This window comes from Ambystoma mexicanum, chromosome 14, assembly GCF_040938575.1.
Source record: "Ambystoma mexicanum isolate Mex_15411 chromosome 14, UKY_AmexF1_1, whole genome shotgun sequence".
NCBI classification, from domain to species: domain Eukaryota; kingdom Metazoa; phylum Chordata; class Amphibia; order Caudata; family Ambystomatidae; genus Ambystoma; species Ambystoma mexicanum.
The window spans coordinates 180,497,094-180,515,265 of record NC_090940.1 but is presented as its reverse complement, the minus strand read 5'-3'; the positions used below and the strand labels follow the sequence as shown (position 1 = coordinate 180,515,265).

The 18,172-nt window shown below is 57.2% G+C and overlaps 1 long non-coding RNA gene across 1 annotated transcript in view; it reads right to left on the bottom strand.

Annotated features, from left to right (window-relative positions):
* The window catches only part of LOC138527264 (uncharacterized), a 56,129-nt gene extending 39,163 nt beyond the window's left edge, over positions 1 to 16,966 (bottom strand). The window contains exon 1 of the long non-coding RNA XR_011283842.1: positions 16,865 to 16,966. This is a non-coding gene — a long non-coding RNA (uncharacterized lncRNA). The remainder of the gene's footprint in view (positions 1 to 16,864) is intronic.
* Positions 16,967 to 18,172: the final 1,206 nt, after the last annotated feature.

Genomic DNA, 18,172 nt, shown 5'->3' with positions numbered 1-18,172 from the left:
GGAATTTAACCTCCGAAACTAGCCGTGGCGCAGCGACCCTGCAGCAGCGCCAGTTACGCCCCCAAGAACGCCCTCGCGCAAGGAAAAGCCTTCAAAATTCACAAATCATCGCAAAGGGCTGCGCTAACCATGGACCAGTTCACAGGGCTGCCAAACAGCAAACACCAAGCGGGGAACGTGTATTTCAGTGGTTCGCGGGAAGTTTCACACGCGATTGTCCTGGGTACGTGTAGATCAGGGGTGCGTGGGAAGTATCACACGCAATTCCATCAGGGTACATGGCAGCAGGGTACGTGTATTCCAGGGGTGCGTGGGAAGTATCACACGCAAAAGCAGCAGGGTACATGTATTTCAGGGGTGCGCAGGAGCATCACACGTGAATTGCACGTGTGGGTCCTCCCAGGTGTTCCCTCTACACCCTCCACGGCCCCTGCAGGCGGCCCACACCACAGGGGCCTACCCTGCCCATGTCCCGCAGGCAGCCCATCCACCATGCCCATGCCCCCCAGCCAACCCACATGTCACCTTGCACTACTGCCCACCAACGCATGTCCCCCTGCACCCCCAGCCCCCAGGAGCACCCTCCACCAGGCCCCCACTCATGTCCAACACATGTCTCCCTGCACCGCCCAGCATCCAGGGGCAGCCTCCACCAGGCCCCCACTCATGTCTCCCTGCACCCCCAACCCCCAGCAGTGCAGGGGCAGCCTCCACCAGGCCCCCACTCATGTCTCCCACCACCCCCACACCCCAGCATCCAGGGGCACCCTCCATCAGGCCCCCACTCATGTCTCCCACCACCCCTACCCCCCAGCAGTGCAGGGCACCCTCCACCAGGCCCACACACATGTCTCCCACCACCCCCACCTCCAGCAGTGCAGGGCACCCTCCACCAGGCCCCCACACATGTCTCCCACCACCCCCACCCCCCAGCAGTGCAGGGGCAGCCTCCACCAGGCCCCCACTCATGTCTACCACCACCCCACAGCAGTGCAGGGCACCCTCCACCAGGCCCCCACTCATGTCCAACTCATATCTCCCTGCACCCCCACCCCCCAGCATCCAGGGGCAGCCTCCACCAGGCCCCCACTCATGTCCCCCTGCACCCCCACACCCCCAGTAGTGCAGGGGCAGCCTCCACCAGGCCCCCACTCATGTCTCCCACTACCCCCACCCCCCCAGCAGTGCAGGGGCAGCCTCCACCAGGCCCCCACTCATGTCTCCCAGCACCCCCACCCTCAGCAGTGCAGGGGCACCCTCCACCAGGCCCCCACTCATGTCTCCCAGCACCCCCACCCTAAGCAGTGCAGGGCACCCTCCACCAGGCCCCCACTCATGTCTCCCAGCACCCCCACCCCCCAGCATCCAGGGGCACCCTCCACCAGCCCCCCACTCATGTCTCCCAGCACCCCCACCCCGCAGCATCCAGGGGCACCCTCCACCAGGCCCCCACTCATGTCTCCCACCACCCCACCCCCCAGAAGTGCAGGGGCACCCTCCACCAGGCCCTCACTCATGCCCCCAGCCAACATTTCACCACAATGTAGATCCCTGGCCCTTATGGTCAGCCTCCAAATGCCAAACACCCACCTGAGTATTGCATCCACCCACTTAGAAATGGCAAAAACATGATAGAACCCCAGTTGCAAGTTTGGAAATGAACACATGTCCCTCACATACGCCCAATGGGTGTCAGTGAATGTCAAAACCCATATCATGATATGCATGAAACCAATGAGATGATACTACACATTGAAGTTTGAATAAAAAATATGTATTAAAAGCAACATAAATGGAATCAAAAATAAACAAACAATAATGGAAATAAAAAAAAAAACAGCAGGTCCGTGAAATAATGCAAAACCACAAATCATAATGCAAAGGAAAGGTGTCCAAAGTAACAGCCCACAAAAGTAAATCCAATGGAAAATTAAAAATCGAAAACCATTGGGGAAATCATAAAAAAATTGAAAATCCAAAAGTCAACTATATACAGATAAACAATCCAGGGTCCATGATCCCAACCGAAGAAATGAAACCTATCTAATAACACTACCTAAAAAAAAAAACTATATACAAAAATGTGGCCCATTGTCCAAAAGGTCCAAAAAAAATGCAAAACCAAAGGAAACCTAACACTAACTATTTACAAGGGCAGTGGGCTAGTCCGACAGCTCACTTCGGGATGTTCCGGGCCAGGGCATCATCGAACTCCTGCTCAATGTCCCGGAGCCAGTCCTCCTCCATGGTCCCGAGGGTCCGCAGGGCCGTCCACATGTTCACCCCAAACTCCCTGCGGATTGCCTTGAGGCACTGGGCCCGCCTCAGGGCCCTCCGCATGGAGTTCTCCGCCCTGACCATCATGAACCGTGCCTCTTCCGCCCGCTGCCGCTCCGCATCTATGGCGTGGCCCAACCGCTGCCACATGGTAGACGCTTCCCGTCCTGGGTCCTCCTGCCCTCCGGCCGATGCCTGCCCCTCCGATGTCGAAGGCCCCGAGTCATCATGGTTCCCAACACGTTGCTGCTGCTGCTGTGCCTCTGCCCGTGCACTGCCTCCTGCTGCCTGCACATCCTCCGCTGGCTGTGGTGCAGTCGTTGATGTGGCCACCCCTGCTGGACGTCCGACTCCCGACTGTGGCAGGGATGCCTCCTCCACCAGCCTGGCCGCACCGTCAGAGGCAGCTCCAGAGGGCACCCAGGTGACTGATGGGTGGGAAGATGGCACGGAGGACGACTGGTGCATAGGGGGTTCAGTTGAGGAGGGGGTTGTAGCAAGCCCCATCAAACGGAGGAATCCGGCCTGGGTGACCTGTCCCAGTAGGCCGACGTGGTCAACGAGCCATTCGAGATGACGTGCAGTCTCCTCATGAAAAGACTGTAGGTCACCTCGCATGGCCCGTTGACGCAACGCCACACCAGTCAGGACAGGCTCATCCCGGACCCGGATAGCCACATCCGCAGGCAGAGGAAGGCCAGTTGTCGTGAGCTCATCCCCTGCCTGAAAATGGGTCTGGACGTAGGCATCCCTGCTGGTGCAAGATGATGCAGTGACAGGATCAGGGACAGGATTGCACACAGGCACCTCTGCGGCGACCTGTGCTGCCTCCTGTCCCTGGTCCTGCACTGCACCACTAGCACCAGTAGAATCCCCACCTCCAGACCCCGTCTCTGTTGCTTGCACAGCCTCCTCCTCTACCAAACCCCCCACCAACCTGGATGACTCCGTGCCATCTTCCCCCGTTGGGCCCTGTGGGGTCCCAGCTGCCCCTTCTGCTGCCGAGGAGTCCAACTCCGACCTCCGCCTCTTGGACCTCCCCCCGGCAGCTGCGGCCTGGGACGCAGCACCGGACTCCTCACTCCCCGTCGAGATCACAACCTGGGAGGGGAGCCGGGCCTTGCGTCTCCGGCTGGCGGTGCGATCCCCGCCGCTGTGCTCCACAGCACCTTCTCCGCCCTCTTCATCAGTTGAAGCTGCAGACAGGGAGAAATAAAACACAGGCATCAGGGCACTGTACAATGGACACATACACACATGACAGTTGCACATGAGTGGCATTGGCAAACCTCAGACATGGCATCACAATTGGCAACACACATGTCATTTCAACTTGCACACATGAGCCATACCACAGCCACATCGCAACTGCCAGCACCATCCATACACATACAACAGCATGAGCAGGCAAAGGTGAGCCAGACATCACATGCAACACAAGGAGTGCACTACACATGCACGCACACCACCACACTTGCAGGCATGTGTACACCTCAGCCAACTGTCGCAGTGTTCAGATGGGCATCCATGTCACATCTGCCAATCAGGCTTCCACATCCCGCTGTCACATGCATCCATGTTGCACCCTTGTCAAATACACACACATGCACATGTACACAGTGCTGATACATGCAGCTGAAAACAACATACATGCGTGACATCACGAACATGCCTACTTACATACACATTCATCCAAACATGTGTGCCCACACAACTGCCTTTGGCATGCAAGCCTACACACACAAGCACCACGCATGTCTCACACATGACAGCCCTCGCATGTGTTAGCCTCACGGCCCTGTACACCCCCACCCATACTCGGCCCCATACAAACAGATGTGCAACCGGCACACTACTGGCACATCACCACACGCACAGCTTACAATCATGATGCATGTACACTTACCGCTCCACTCCAGACGGGTCTGCCTCTCAAGGACCTGGATGTGGAGCGCTGGGGATATGCGTTCCAGGACCCTCATCTGATCTTCCGACAAGTAGCCCCGGCGCCCCTTAGCATCCGCTGCCTTCAAGAGGCGCCGGGCCTTGTTCAGGGTCCTGGACCTGAAGTCCTCCCAGCGCTTCTTGACATGTTGGAAGTCGTGGACTGCCACCCCCTCCGCGTTGATGGCAGTCACGATGTCCGTCCAGATCCGAGTCCGTCCTTCCTTGTCGGCGCGCACACTTCCGAAGAGGGCATCATACTGCCCCAGGACTTGCTCCACCAGGACACCAACTTCCCTGTCACTGAAGCTGGTGCCCCTCTGCCTCTCTGGCCGGGGGTTTTCAGTGGTGCCAGGTGTTGCAGTGCCCGACATGACAACCCCAGAGGCAGGAGTGGGTGGGCTGTGGAGCGATGGAATCCCAGTCGGGAGTCTTCGGTTCCAGCAGGGGTGGTCACAGCAACAGCACCCCCGGCTGATGTGCAGGCAGCAAATGGCAGGGCACGTGGGCAGCAGGCAGCCTGGCAGCAGCAAATGGCAGGTGGGAGCGTGCTCGGGGCTCTGGGGGGCAGTAAATCGGCTTTCTGGGCAGGAGCGTTGTCTTCCGTGTGCTTACGCATGGCCAGCTTGATACGGAGTGATTTGGCACGTGAAAATCCTGCACGTCTGCGTGTAATTCGAGGAAAGGCCCTTAGCCCGTAAGCGCGTCTGCACGCATACGTGATTTCATTGGCCCAAAGGCCCCCATGCGCAGCTATGACATCACGTGCATGGCCGTAGAGAATGGCGCGTGTAAAAAAAAAAGATACACGTCCGAGTGTCAAAGCGTGTAATTGGTGGAAATGGCCTCATCGCGTATGCGCGGCTGTGACGTGTGTATAAAAGGTACGCGTAGAACGCCATTTCCTTGTACGTGCTTTTCGTGGAGAGCGAGTGGGTGAAATCTGTACTTCTTGTCGGTTCACACGCGATTTACTTCACAGCGTTTCAAGTTCGTACTCCCTGTTACCTCTGACAGCTTTTTCTCTTTTCCTTTTTTTCCTGGGCCTGTTTCCTCAAACAGCGTTCCCTTCTACTGTTGTCCTGTCTCCTCAGACAGCGTACAATTCTTCTTTTGGCGGGGGTGTTGCCAACGCGCACACGCGCATATTTTTCACGCTTTTGTTCCTGGCAGACGTTGAGTCGCGCACGTATTTAACATCTGTGCTTGCCCAGTGTGTCGCATACCCCTTCAGAGGTCATGCTAGGCTGCGTGTGACACGCATACGTTCATTCTTGTGTTTCTGGGTGCCACAGCGTAGTGCAGGTTTATTTATCCACACACGTGGTCTAGGAGGGGTTGCGTGCACCTTACTTCCCTTTTTTGGGGTGCCTGTGCGTTGCGTGACCCGTCATCTTTCCCCAGGGGTGACATACAGCCTTGCTAGAGCACTAGGGTACGATTACCATCTGGTACCCAACCCCTTTTGCCCCCAATTTCCCAGGACAATAGTTCATATCGACTCCCATACGCACAATAACATCTGTGCCATGGCTGGGAGGCGAACAAGCCGTAAGGGTGGCAAAGGTGGCCGAGCCCCAAGTGGTGGCCGTGGTGGATCCGGTAGGGGACGTGGCCGTGACTTGCAGGGTGCCCCTAGCCCCCCATGTGTGGAGGAGCAGTCAGGGACACCCATGCCCCCCCCTGGTTGAGGGTAATGTGGCTGACACCATCCATGCTCAGCCCTTGTTGGACCAGCCCACTGTGGAACCAGACCTGGCACAGGGTGACCCCATGGCTGACTTCCAGGTCAGCAGGTCTAGGCCACCTGCGCCGGTGCACATTGGTGTCATCAGGCCACGTGGATGAGGGGCAGCTAGGTCATCTGCTGCCCCGCGTAGGCAGGCTGGGGAGGCTGCAGGGGCAGCTGCGGCTCCATCCACCCCACCTCTCACACACCCAGCCAGGACAGTGTCGGTCCAAGTCCATCATGCTGACATTCCCCCTGACACCATCACACTTGAGCTTATGCCTGCACCAACACCCATGCTGAGTGTGCAATCCCACACTCCTAGTACAGAGTCCACCGGAGCTCCTGCCCCTAGTGTCCAGAGTGGCGTAGGACACTCAGGATCCCCACCACCTTCCAAGCGGAAGAGGAAGAGTGCTCGTCCAGTAGAGGCTGATGCCCCAGACACCGCTACACAGTCCGGCCCGTCAAGGAAGCCCAGCTTCAATGAGGCTGAACTGAATGCACTTGTAGAGTATGTGTCCGCACATGACCGCGAAATGGTGATTGTTGCAGGATCCAAGACCACAACTGCACAACGTCAGGCACACTGGCAGACCATCGCGGACATCATAAGTACCCTTGGAATCGTGAGGCGCACAGCTACTGAATGCTACAAGCGCTGGAATGACCTGAAGCGCAGGGCAAAGAATAAGCTGGCCTCAAGTCATGCCGCAACTCTAGTGACTGGAGGTGGGTCTCCAGCAGAGGACATAGAACTAACTCCACATGAGCAGGTTGCTGGGACCTACGTCACGGAGGAACAGATCCAAGGCGTGGGAGAACTGGCAGATTACGAGGCATTGTCCGGTGAGTGCACATGCATGTGTGTGTCATCCATGTGCATGGTGTGTGTGGGAGGGCTTCTGTTTGGGTGCCAGGTGAGGGTGTGTGTGCCTGAGTGGTTTGGGTCACCCATGTGCCTCATCCAATACATTCTGCGCACCAGCATTTGGGTATAGCAGTATACCTTCTGCCAACATTAGACATCCAGCCCAACACCACGCCAGTTGCCCTTGAAGTGTCATCTTGCCACAACATTGTTGCTTATTTTCCTCTGTTTATTCAGGCAGATTGTTTGCATACCACCACTTTTACTCGGCATTTCTCAGTCCTATTGTCAAATGTCTGACATGGCTATGGTACAGTGGACTGGCTTTGTTTCCTGAACATGATTTGTTTAGACATGTCCCTGTGCTATAGGACCATTTTGGACTGGCAGCTACAGTTTAAACATTTGAACCATTTCAATGAAAAAATCAATTTCATGAGCAAACTGGACTGAATGAACAATTGGTGCCCTCCTCTCCCTCTCCACTTTATGGCTAGGGTACATGCCATCTGTGTGATGGCATGTGTATTTGACCTGCCAATCACTGGCCAATGTGTGATGCCACTGCTAGGCAGCATGCAGCAAATGTGTTCATCTTCCATCTTGGTGTCATCAATGTGTGCCATCTGCCTACCCTTCACACGCAGTGACGGTGCATGCATGGGAGGGTTTTAGTCATGTGGGACATGTGTCAATCAAGTACTGTTTCTGTAGCCTCTCAGCCCTAATTGTGTGCTATAGTGCTATTGCCCGTTTCCATTTGTTTTCTTTTATGTCTTTGCAGGGGATGACGCACTTGATACTGCTGGGGTTGTGGAGATGGTGCAGACCCAGGAGGGGTCCGAGGCCCGACCGACCACCAGTGAGGGACATGGTGTGGTGGTGGGTGAGAACCCACAACTGCTGAATGTCATGCTCTCAAGGGGTGTCTCTGGCTGCACCTCCCCCGAGCTGTATTCAGGTGTCGATTCGGATGATGAGACCTATGTGCCGTCGCAGGTGAGTGTTCCTGGGAGGGATTCTGTTCTTTCCGACCCACCTGCACCAGGGTTAGAACCCTCAATGGGGATGTCAGTGTTGGCAGGTACGCCTTTGGTGGTTACGGATGCAGGGTCACACTCTGCAACATCTGATCCTGTTCCTGTGCCAGCAGATCAGAGGGGGAATGCAGTCCTGCAGCCTCAGGCAGTGCCGGCACAGCAAGGCACAGTTCGCCTTGCCCCAGACAGGTGTGGTGCTTGCCGACGTGGTGGCCGTACGCCACCTGGCAATACCGCATGGGAGCAATCCATATACGGTATGGCAACCCAACAGGCAGCATCATCAGAGATGATGGCTCAGGCCATGGAGAGGGTGGCCACTTCCATTGTCCCCCGAAAGGCTGATGGAGCGACTACAGCAGGCAACAGACTCCATATGCCAGTCACACAGGGAGGACATGTTGGCGTCCGACAGGGACAGGCGGGCGGCACTGGCGACTCTGCGGGAAGCCATTTCCATAGAGTCCCAGGGCCACAGGGAAGCCCTGAGGGTGGAACTCCTTCACCTCAGGACGACTCTTGTTGAGCTTGAGGCTTCAACAAACAGAAGGACAGAACAGCAGCTGGAGTGTCTCACATGTACACTCTCAGCTGAGATGCAGGCAACTAGAGCGGAGGTCCGGGCATCCCGTGAGTTGTTGCATGGGAACCTACGCACAATTATCCTTCAGAACGAGACCTACCACACCCGCATGCTTGCTGCCATGGAGGAACAGACTAGGGCTTTGCATGGGCTGCCTCCCATAGTGCCACCACCTCCTGATGCAGCTGCAGAGGGTGAGGAGAGCGACAGCAGTGATTCTCTCACAATAGGGTAGCCGTGTAGGCCATGAGCCCATGGAGGTGTTTTTTTTTCGCAAGATCCACACAGGTGGGTTTTGGTGTGCACCCTGTCCTCGGACCTCCTGGGTGGCCTCCCCCACACCCCCTGGCCCATTAATGGCCATTTTTTATTTTTTATTTATTTATTTATTTTGTTTTTTGGACAGTGTGTTGCCTTGTGTGGCTCCCGTGGGCATTCGCTGTATTGTGGCTGGGCACATGCAGGCTTGTCATGAATTTGGTTCAGATGCTTGGGTTTGTGTGACACACTGTCAAGCTGGGAAGCCTGTGAGGGCCGCGTACCTGATGTCTTGGAGGTCGATCGTGTAGAGGTCGCCAGTCTGAAGCCCGTGGAATGATGAACTGGTGACACGAAGAACCAGCCTCTCCTCCACCCTGAATTGGCAAAGGGTGGAGGATGGACCGACTCCCAATGTCACGAAAGGCACTCTTCAAATGAACGTGGCAGAGGGAATGTGCGAGCACAGGCTGGCAAGGCCAAAGTCTTGGTGAAGATTACTGACAAGATGAATCTGACGGCAATTCTCCGAAGGCTCAAGAACCGCAGCAGTAGACAAAATGTCCGACACAGCAAGACAGTTCAATATCGCAGAGAGAGAAGATCTTGGCAGATGCTGGTGGTTCCGACAGGAGCAGGTCAGACAGGAATGAAGGAGACCAGATTTAGATTGCAGACTGGCCCAAAAGGATTTCAATTTGAACCGGAAGAGTTGCTTGGCAGGACAAAGCAGGATCCGGGAGGAGGTAGGCAGGCCAAGGACGGGATATGGCTGAGGAGGGCAGGCTGGCCCGAGACAGGACCCAGGAAAAGAGTTAGCAATCAGGCCCGGAGCAGGTCACATGTTGGGGTAAGTAGGCAGGCCCAGGACAGGTCCCTGGTAAGGGTAAGTAAGCAGGCCCAGGGCAGGTCCCTGGTAAGAGTAAGTAGGCAGACCCAGGGCAGGTCCCTGGTAAGGGTAAGTAGGCAGTCCCAGGGCAGGTCCCTGGTAAGGGTAAGTAGGCAGGTCTAGGGCAGGTCCCTGGTAAGGGTAAGTATGCAGGCCCAAGGCAGGTCCCTGGTAAGGGTAAGTAGGCAGGTCTAGGGCAGGTCCCTGGTAAGGGTAAGTATGCAGGCCCAAGGCAGGTCCCTGGTAAGGGTAAGTAGGCAGACCCAGGGCAGGTCCCTGGTAAGGGTAAGTAGTCAGGTCCAGGGCAGGTCCCTAGTAAGGGTAAGTATGCAGGCCCAGGGCAGGTTCCAAGAAGAAAGCTGGCTGGGACTGGACTGCACAGGTAAGAAACAGGAACAGAGCGAAGCGAAGCTAACCGCGTAGAGAAGCGGCCCGCATCGATTCGCGGCCTCTTTTATGGGTCACCGGAGCCCGAGAGGCTTGGAACGCAAGCCGCCTCGTCTCCGGGCTCGGGCGAACCCGCAACGAGGCTTGGAAGGCAAGCCCTTCCAATGAGGCGAGCCCAGTCCACGGCGCATGCGCGGAACCGCGATAGAGGTCTCCCGCGCATGTGCCGTAGACCGCCGGGCCCAAGACCCAACGCTCTTCCCCTGGCGAGCCCCCAGACGCGAACGCGTGGGTAGACTCGCCAGGAGGAAGAAGGAGCGGCAGACCCCGGTCTCCCACGTGACATGACACACACACCCTCCTGCTTCCCGTTTCCATGGGCTTGCAAGGGGTGTGCACAAGTGTCATTGACGTACATGGTGACGTTGGACTCCCATTCGATGTGTGGGCAGTCTGTAGTCAATACTGTGTATACATTCATAGTGCATATTGTTGTTGTATTGTACACTGCATGGTGTATTGATATGTGCCTCTGTATCCATCTCATCCTCCTAATTTGCAGGTCCATTTCTCATGTCTTCACAAGGCTGTCCACCTTTTAACTGGAGTCCATGTTGTAAGCAGTGCACCTACACTCTTGCATGGCGCTAACACTGTATACTTGGAAGTGTTCGAAGTGCTGGCATCATCAGGTAGTGAGGCTACCAATTTTTTAAGTCTGTAATGTCATGTTTAAGGTAGGTTGGAGGTTGTGTAGGTGATTGGTATTCTTGTTAAGTATTTGGTAATGTGTGTTGTAGGTCCTGCATTACTGTGAGCATTTCATGTGTGGCCATATTTCCATTAGGGACACTGTAGTTGGTGACACTTGGGGCATGTTGTGGGGATTAATTTGTTTGCTCTCACATTGCATGACATGCCATGGAGTGTTGTGTGGCCGTGCCGGGGAGGGGTTGGGTGACATGGCACTGTTCCCATGTAGTATTTTGCAAGTGGGTATTCATTTCTGCAGCATGGAAGTGTGTCTTTTGATGACACCGCATTGGTGGTGTTTGTGTAGGTAGGGATGCACACATTGTGACACTTCCACATGAACAATCTCAGGCTGCTATGGTTCTGACAGTTGACTGTCCCTTTGTTCGTCATAATTGTCAGGTCATCATTGCTTATCAGATGGTATGTGCCAGGGCTGTGTGCACTCTACAGGGGTGTGATTTCTATGTGAAGTAATTAGCCACCAGCTGCGTACGGGCTGCCTCACCCCGTGCCCTTTCCCCACCCATGCGCAGCGGGCGTGCATGTGGTTGGGGATGTGGGGGCACCACCATGTCCACAGCCAGGCCCCGGCGTGTTGCAACATTGTGCAGGACACATGCTGCCACTATGATCCTGCACATTACTGGGGGCGCATATAACAGCTTCCCGCCAGAATGGTCAAGGGAGCGAAAGCGTGACTTGAGCACTCTGAATGTGCGCTCCACTATGCCCCGGGTTGCAATATGGGCTGTGTTGTATCTTACCTCGGGAGGCGTGATGGGGTTCCAAATTGGCGTCATCATGTGGGTGCTCAGAGGGTAGGCACTGTCCCCTGGTGAGGAGGTGATGGGTATCATTAGTGGGGTAGTGACATAACTCTGCATCTGACATGCATGCGTGTGCAGTGGCATTCATACTCACCAAGCAGCCATGTATCGCCATGCTGCCCAGCTTCTAGGTCCCGGCTTAGGGTAGACATTCGGTAAGTGAAGCTGTCGTGGGTGGACCCTGGATAGTTGGCATATACTGAGGTGATGATTCCCTTGGCATTACATACTACCTGCACGTTGATGGAATGCCAGTGGTTGCGGTTCCTTTAGATGTGCTCAGATGCACTGGGGGGACGTAGTGCCACATGCGTGCAGTCAATGGCACCTAGCACTTTGGGGAATTGTGCCACACCGTAGAAATCGAGGGTGGCAGCTTGCCTTTCTGCAGGTGTCCTGGGCAGGTATATATGCCTACGGACTGATGGGCGTGCAGTGATGATGTTCAAGACCTGGTGTAGGCAGCGTGACTACATGGCCTGTGACACCCCACCCACTATGGCACTTGTCCGCTGAAATGATCCTGTGGCCAAGAAGTGCAGTACATTGAGGACCTTCTCCAGGGGGCTGAGTGCTTGGGAGCCCAGGATGGGTGATGTGAGGTCATCCTCCCACTCACTGACCAGGTCCAGTATTATGTATGGTGGAAACCTGTACCTCCCATACACCTGGTCATCAGGCATCCCAAAAAGGCTGGTTCTGAGAGTGAAAATTCGGGCCCTCACTATCCTCCTCCTCCTCCTTTGGTAACCCACGGCCACTGCTGCTAGGAACGGTATATTCATCCTGGCGTCTGAGCTTGTTTGTTGCTTGCACGCACTTTTATGCTGCGCGGGTCGACGTACGCCTGCTTCATGCTGGCGTACGTGTTTCAGGATTGGACCATTTATTTTTCGGCGCGTTGTAGGCGAACGTGTGAATCTTCCTGCCCACCACAGGAATACACGTAACATGCTCTCCCAGGCCCAGTCGCAAGTAAATATTCCCGCCCACCCCTGGAATACACATACCCCACTCTCACAGGCCCAGTCGCGTGTGGAAGTTCCGCGCACCCCAAAATACACGGACCGAGGGCAATCGCGTGTGGAACTTCCCGCGAACCCTGTAATACACGTAGCCTGCTTGTATCGCGTGTGAAAGTTCACGCAGACCCATAATACACGTACCCTGATGGTATCGCATGGGAGACTACCCGCGCACCCCAGGAATACACGTACCCAGCCAAATCGCCTGGCTGGGGGGTGGGGGTGGTGGTTGAGATGTGTGGGGGCCTGGTGGAGGGTGCCCTGCACTGCTGGGGGGTGGGGGTGATGGGAGACATGAGTGGGGGCCTGGTGGAGGCTGCCCCAGCACTGCTGGGGGTGGGGGTGATGGGAGACATGAGTGGGGGCCTGGTGGAGGCTGCCCCTGGATGCTGTAGGGTGGGGTTCATGGGGACAAGTGTGGGGGCCTGGTGGAGGGTGCTCCTGGCTGGATGCTGGGGGTGGTGGGAGACATGAGTGGGGGCCTGGTGGAGGCTGCCCCTGGATGCCGTGGGGTGGGGTGCAGGGGGAGATTTGTGGGGGCCTGGTGGAGGCTGCCCCTGCACTGCTGGGCGGTGGGGGTGGTGGGAGACATGTGTGGGGGCCTGGTGGAGGGTGCCCTGCACTGCTGGGGGGTGGGGGTGCAGGGGGACATGAGTGGGGGCCTGGTGGAGGCTGCCCCTGCACTGCTGGGGGTGGGGGTGGTGGGAGACATGTGTGGGGGCCTGGTGGAGGGTGCATCTGGATGCTGGGGGTGCAGGGGGACATGTGTGGGGGCCTGGTGGAGGGTGCCCTGCACTGCTGGGGGGTGGGGGTGATGGGAGAAATGAGTGGGGGCCTGGTGGAGGCTGCCCCTGGATGCTGTAGGGTGGGGTTCATGGGGACAAGTGTGGGGGCCTGGTGGAGGGTGCTCCTGGATGCTGGGGGTGGTGAGAGACATGAGTGGGGGCCTGGTGGAGGCTGCCCCTGGATGCCGTGGGGTGGGGTGCAGGGGGAGATTTGTGGGGGCCTGGTGGAGGCTGCCCCTGCACTGCTGGGCGGTGGGGGTGGTGGGAGACATGTGTGGGGGCCTGGTGGAGGGTGCCCCTGCACTGCTGGGGGGTGGGAGTGATGGGAGACATGTGTGGGGGCCTGGTGCAGGGTGCCCCTGGATGCTGGGGGTTGGGGGTGGTGGGAGACATGTGTGGGGGCCTGGTGGAGGGTGCCCTGCACTGCTGGGGGGTGGGGGTGGTGGGAGACATGCGTTGGACATGAGTGGGGGCCTGGTGGAGGGTGCCCCTGGATGCTGGGGGGGTGGGGGTGGTGGGAGACATGAGTGGGGGCCTGGTGGAGGCTGCCCCTGGATGCTGTGGGGGTGCAGGGGGACCTGTGTGGGGGCCTGGTGGAGGGTGCCCCTGGATTTTGGGCGGTGGGGGTGCAGGGGGACATGTGTGGGGGCCTGGTGGAGGGTGCCCTGCACTGCTGGGGGGTGGGGGTGATGGGAGACATGTGTGGGGGCCTGGTGGAGGGTGCCCTGCACTGCTGGGGGGTGGGGGTGATGGAAGACATGAGTGGGGGCCTGGTGGAGGCTGTCCCTGCACTGCTGGGGGGTAGGGGTGGTGGGAGACATGTGTGGGGGCCTGATGGAGGGTGCCCTGCACTGCTGGGGGTGCAGGGGGACATGAGTGGGGGCCTGGTGGAGGGTGCCCTGCACTGCTGGGGGGTGGGGGTGGTGGGAGACATGTGTGGGGGCCTGGTGGAGGGTGCCCTGCACTGCTGGGGGGTGGGGGTGCAGGGGGACATGAGTGGGGGCCTGGTGGAGGCTGCCCTGCACTGCTGGGGGGTGGGGGTGATGGGAGACATGAGTGGGGGCCTGGTGGAGGCTGCTCCTGCACTGCTGGGGGTGGGGTGGTGGGAGACATGTGTGGGGGCCTGGTGGAGGGTGCCTCTGGATGCAGGGGGTGGTGGGAGACATGTGTGGGGGCCTGGTGGAGGGTGCCCTGCACTGCTGGGGGCTGGGGTGGTGGGAGACATGAGTTGGACATGAGTGGGGGCCTGGTGGAGGCTGCCCCTGGATGCTGTGGGGTGGGGTGCAGGGGGACATGTGTGGGGGCCTGGTGGAGGGTGCCCTGCACTGCTGGGGGGTGGGGGTGATGGGAGACATGAGTGGGGGCCTGGTGGAGGCTGCCCCTGCACTGCTGGGGGGTGGGGGTGGTGGGAGACAAGTGTGGGGGCCTGGTGGAGGGTTCCCTGCACTGCTGGGGGGTGGGGGTGATGGGAGACATGAGTGGAGGCCTGGTGGAGGGTGCCCCTGGATGCTGGGGGGTGGAGGTGTAGGGGGACATGAGTGGGGGCCTGGTGGAGGGTGCCCCTGGATGCTGGGAGTGGTGTGAGACATGAGTGGGGGCCTGGTGGAGGCTGCCCCTGCACTGCTGGGGGTGATGGGAGACATGTGTGGGGGCCTGGTGGAGGGTGCTCCTGGATGCTGGAGGGTGGGGGTGGTGGGAGACATGAGTGGGGGCCTGGTGGAGGCTGCCCCTGCACTGCTGGGGGGTGGGGCTGATGGGAGACATGAGTGGGGTCCTGGTGGAGGGTGCCCCTGGATGCTGGGGGGGTGGGGGTGGTGGGAGACATGTGTGGGGGCCTGGTGGAGGGTGCCCTGCACTGCTGGGGGTTGGGGGTGGTGGGAGACATGAGTTGGACATGAATGGGGGCCAGGTGGAGGGTGCCCCTGGATGCTGGGGGGTGGGGGTGGTGGGAGACATGAGTTGGACATGAGTGGGGGCCTGGTGGAGGCTGCCCGTGGATGCTGTGGGGTGGGGTGCAGAGGGACATGTGTGGGGGCCTGGTGGAGGGTGCCTTGCACTGCTGGGGGGTGGGGGTGGTGGGAGACATGAGTGGGGGCCTGGTGGAGGCTGCCCCTGGATGCTGGGGGGTGGGGGTGCTGGGAGACATGTGTTGGCGATCAGTAGTGCAAGGTGACATGTGGGTTGGCTGGGGGGCATGGCCATGGTGGATGGGTTGCCTGTGGGACATGAGCATGGGTGCAGGGTAGTCCCCTGTGGTGTGGGCTGCCTGCAGGGGCCATGGAGGGTGTAGAGGGAACACCTGGGAGGACCCACACGGCCAAATCACGTGTAGCATTCCCCGGCACCACCGAAATACACGTACCCTGCTGAAATCGTGTGTGAATCTTCCCGTGCACCTCGGAATGCACGTACCCAGGTGAATCGCGTGTGGAACTTCCCACGCACCCGAAATACACGTACCGAGGCCAATCGCGTGTGGAACTTCCGGCGCATCCCCAAGTACACGTACCCAGGCCAATTGCGTGTGGAACTTCCCGCGCACCCGAAACACACGTACCCAGGCTAATCGCGTGTGGAACATCCCACGCACCCCGTAGTACACGTACCTAGGCTAATCGCGTGTGGAACTTCCCACGCACCCCGAAGTACACGTACCCAGGCCAATCGCGTGTGGAACTTCCCGCGCACCCAGGAACACACGCACACGCTATTTTTCACACAGCGGGTGTCCGTGTTTGTCGGTACCCATTTGCACCTCATTTGTCCTAGAGGGCCACTGTATGGACCATTCATCATGGCTGTAGATGGGTGCTTTTTGTTAGCGCACCTTTTGGCGCACATTTTTTTCAGGCGCAGGCACACTATCGCCTGCTTTCTTGTGGCGTACTTGTTTGGCCCTGTGCGCGTCTTTCACCGTGCGCTGGTTTGCCCTATTCGATTCCATGAATACAGGTTGTAGGGGAGCGTGTGGGCATTCCGCGCACTTGCCTTCTGTACTTCCCCCGTGACGCCCATGTTTTCACGCGTTGTTCCCCATTCCGAGTGTTACGCCCCGTGTTCCGCCTACTTTTGTGATGTGCGCCGCGCTATGTGCGATTTCGCAGTGGGCGTGGCGCACGCTGTTGGATGACCTGTGCGCCGGCGTGCGCGGCGCACTTTTTCAGCGCACATCCAATGTTTTTCTCACGCACGGACTTCCATGAATCGATGTGCGCTGGTTTCCCTGCGATTTTCGCACTTGCACTGTGATTTTCGCACTTTTACTGCAAATCGCATGTTTTGGCACCTCTGCGCGGGAATTTTCGGTGCACATTAATTCCATGAATCGCCCCCTTAATACCTTTTGCACCTAGCTGCCAGTGTCAACTATCAGAAAAGGCAGGAAGTCAAGTCATCCAAACATGCAGACATCCTAACAATGCCGAAGAGGAACCTGCGCTTCCCATCCTGCACACTTACTGGTCCAGATAATGAAGATTTGGAGCACATTTACCTGGGAGTCTTTAGAAGTGTTCCTGCTGCAGACTTAGATGACAGTAATATAGAGGATGTCACCACCATCCACTAGTGCTGCTTGGGTCCGCTGCAGCACTCTGCAATAAAGAGACAGAGGGATGTTAGCTTTTTTTTGTATTGTATTTCTGATTTATGGTTTCTGGTTTTACAGGAAGTTCACTTTCATTCTATTTCTTTTTTAGCCAAATGTAAAATGTGTTATATCATTTGTATTTGTGTATAGAATAAACAAACACACTGAAAAAAACATGATCTGCCCTAATTCATGTGTGCTAGGGCCTCCCTATGACAGGTAAGATTAGACCTTAATCCATTGAAGGTCTCCGATCCCACTTCAGACATCTGTGATGAATCCCAGTGTATTGTCCATTCTTCCATGGGGGAGGCCCTTTCCAGGAGACCAGGGAGGTGAGGCCGATAACCAATAGTCCCTCTGGGGGTGGCACTCAGCGGGTGGATCTCATGGAAGGGGAAAAGCCTCATGGGATTTATGACATGTGTCCCTGGTAGAATGCAGTATTCATCCTATCCCTTGGTAGTCCCACCTTCACCAACTCCCATTCCAGTCCCTTTGGTCCCCACACCACTATTAGTTATGGTTCAGTAGAGGACACCCTTAAAAGGACTGGAATGAGGAAGAGGGAAACCCTCCCAAACCTGGTACAGAATAGCACTGTGATGAGGAGGGTGAAGCAAGGAGGCGAGGGCCCACCGCGGAACCAAAACACGCGGTGCAGCTGCCAAATGTGAAAGATGATCGTAAAAAGGGAGGAAGGACTCATTCCATAGTCAAACAACTGCCCCTGTTGCAGCAGGAAAGGAGACGCTGGGCCCGTTCAGAGGAACCCAAAGAGTGAAGGCCGAGATGGGACACGGACTGACACAAGTACCTGAGAAGTCTTAACGAGGCAGAACTGATCGGTGGCAGAGACACGGGGATCCAGACCAGTGAAAACCAACCAGGAACCGAGAGGCGACTCTGAGAGAGACGCTGGAGCTGCGGCACCACGAGGAGAATACCGAGTCCAGCAGGACCAGAGAAGCTTCACTCCAACTCCCAAAGAGACCGGGGTCCCCCCAGGGGTTCCGAAAAGGCAAAGAAAGGGCCGGATCGGTCAGGGAGGCATGAATAGTGATATTGATATTTTATTTCTATCGCGCTCATACACAAGTGTTTCAGAGCGCGTTGAAGGAGCTTGTGAGCTTATGAAAAAGAACTTTGTAAATTTGATAAACCCTATAAGACCATCCCAAATAGCCCAAAGGGGTGAAAGGGAACCTGTGC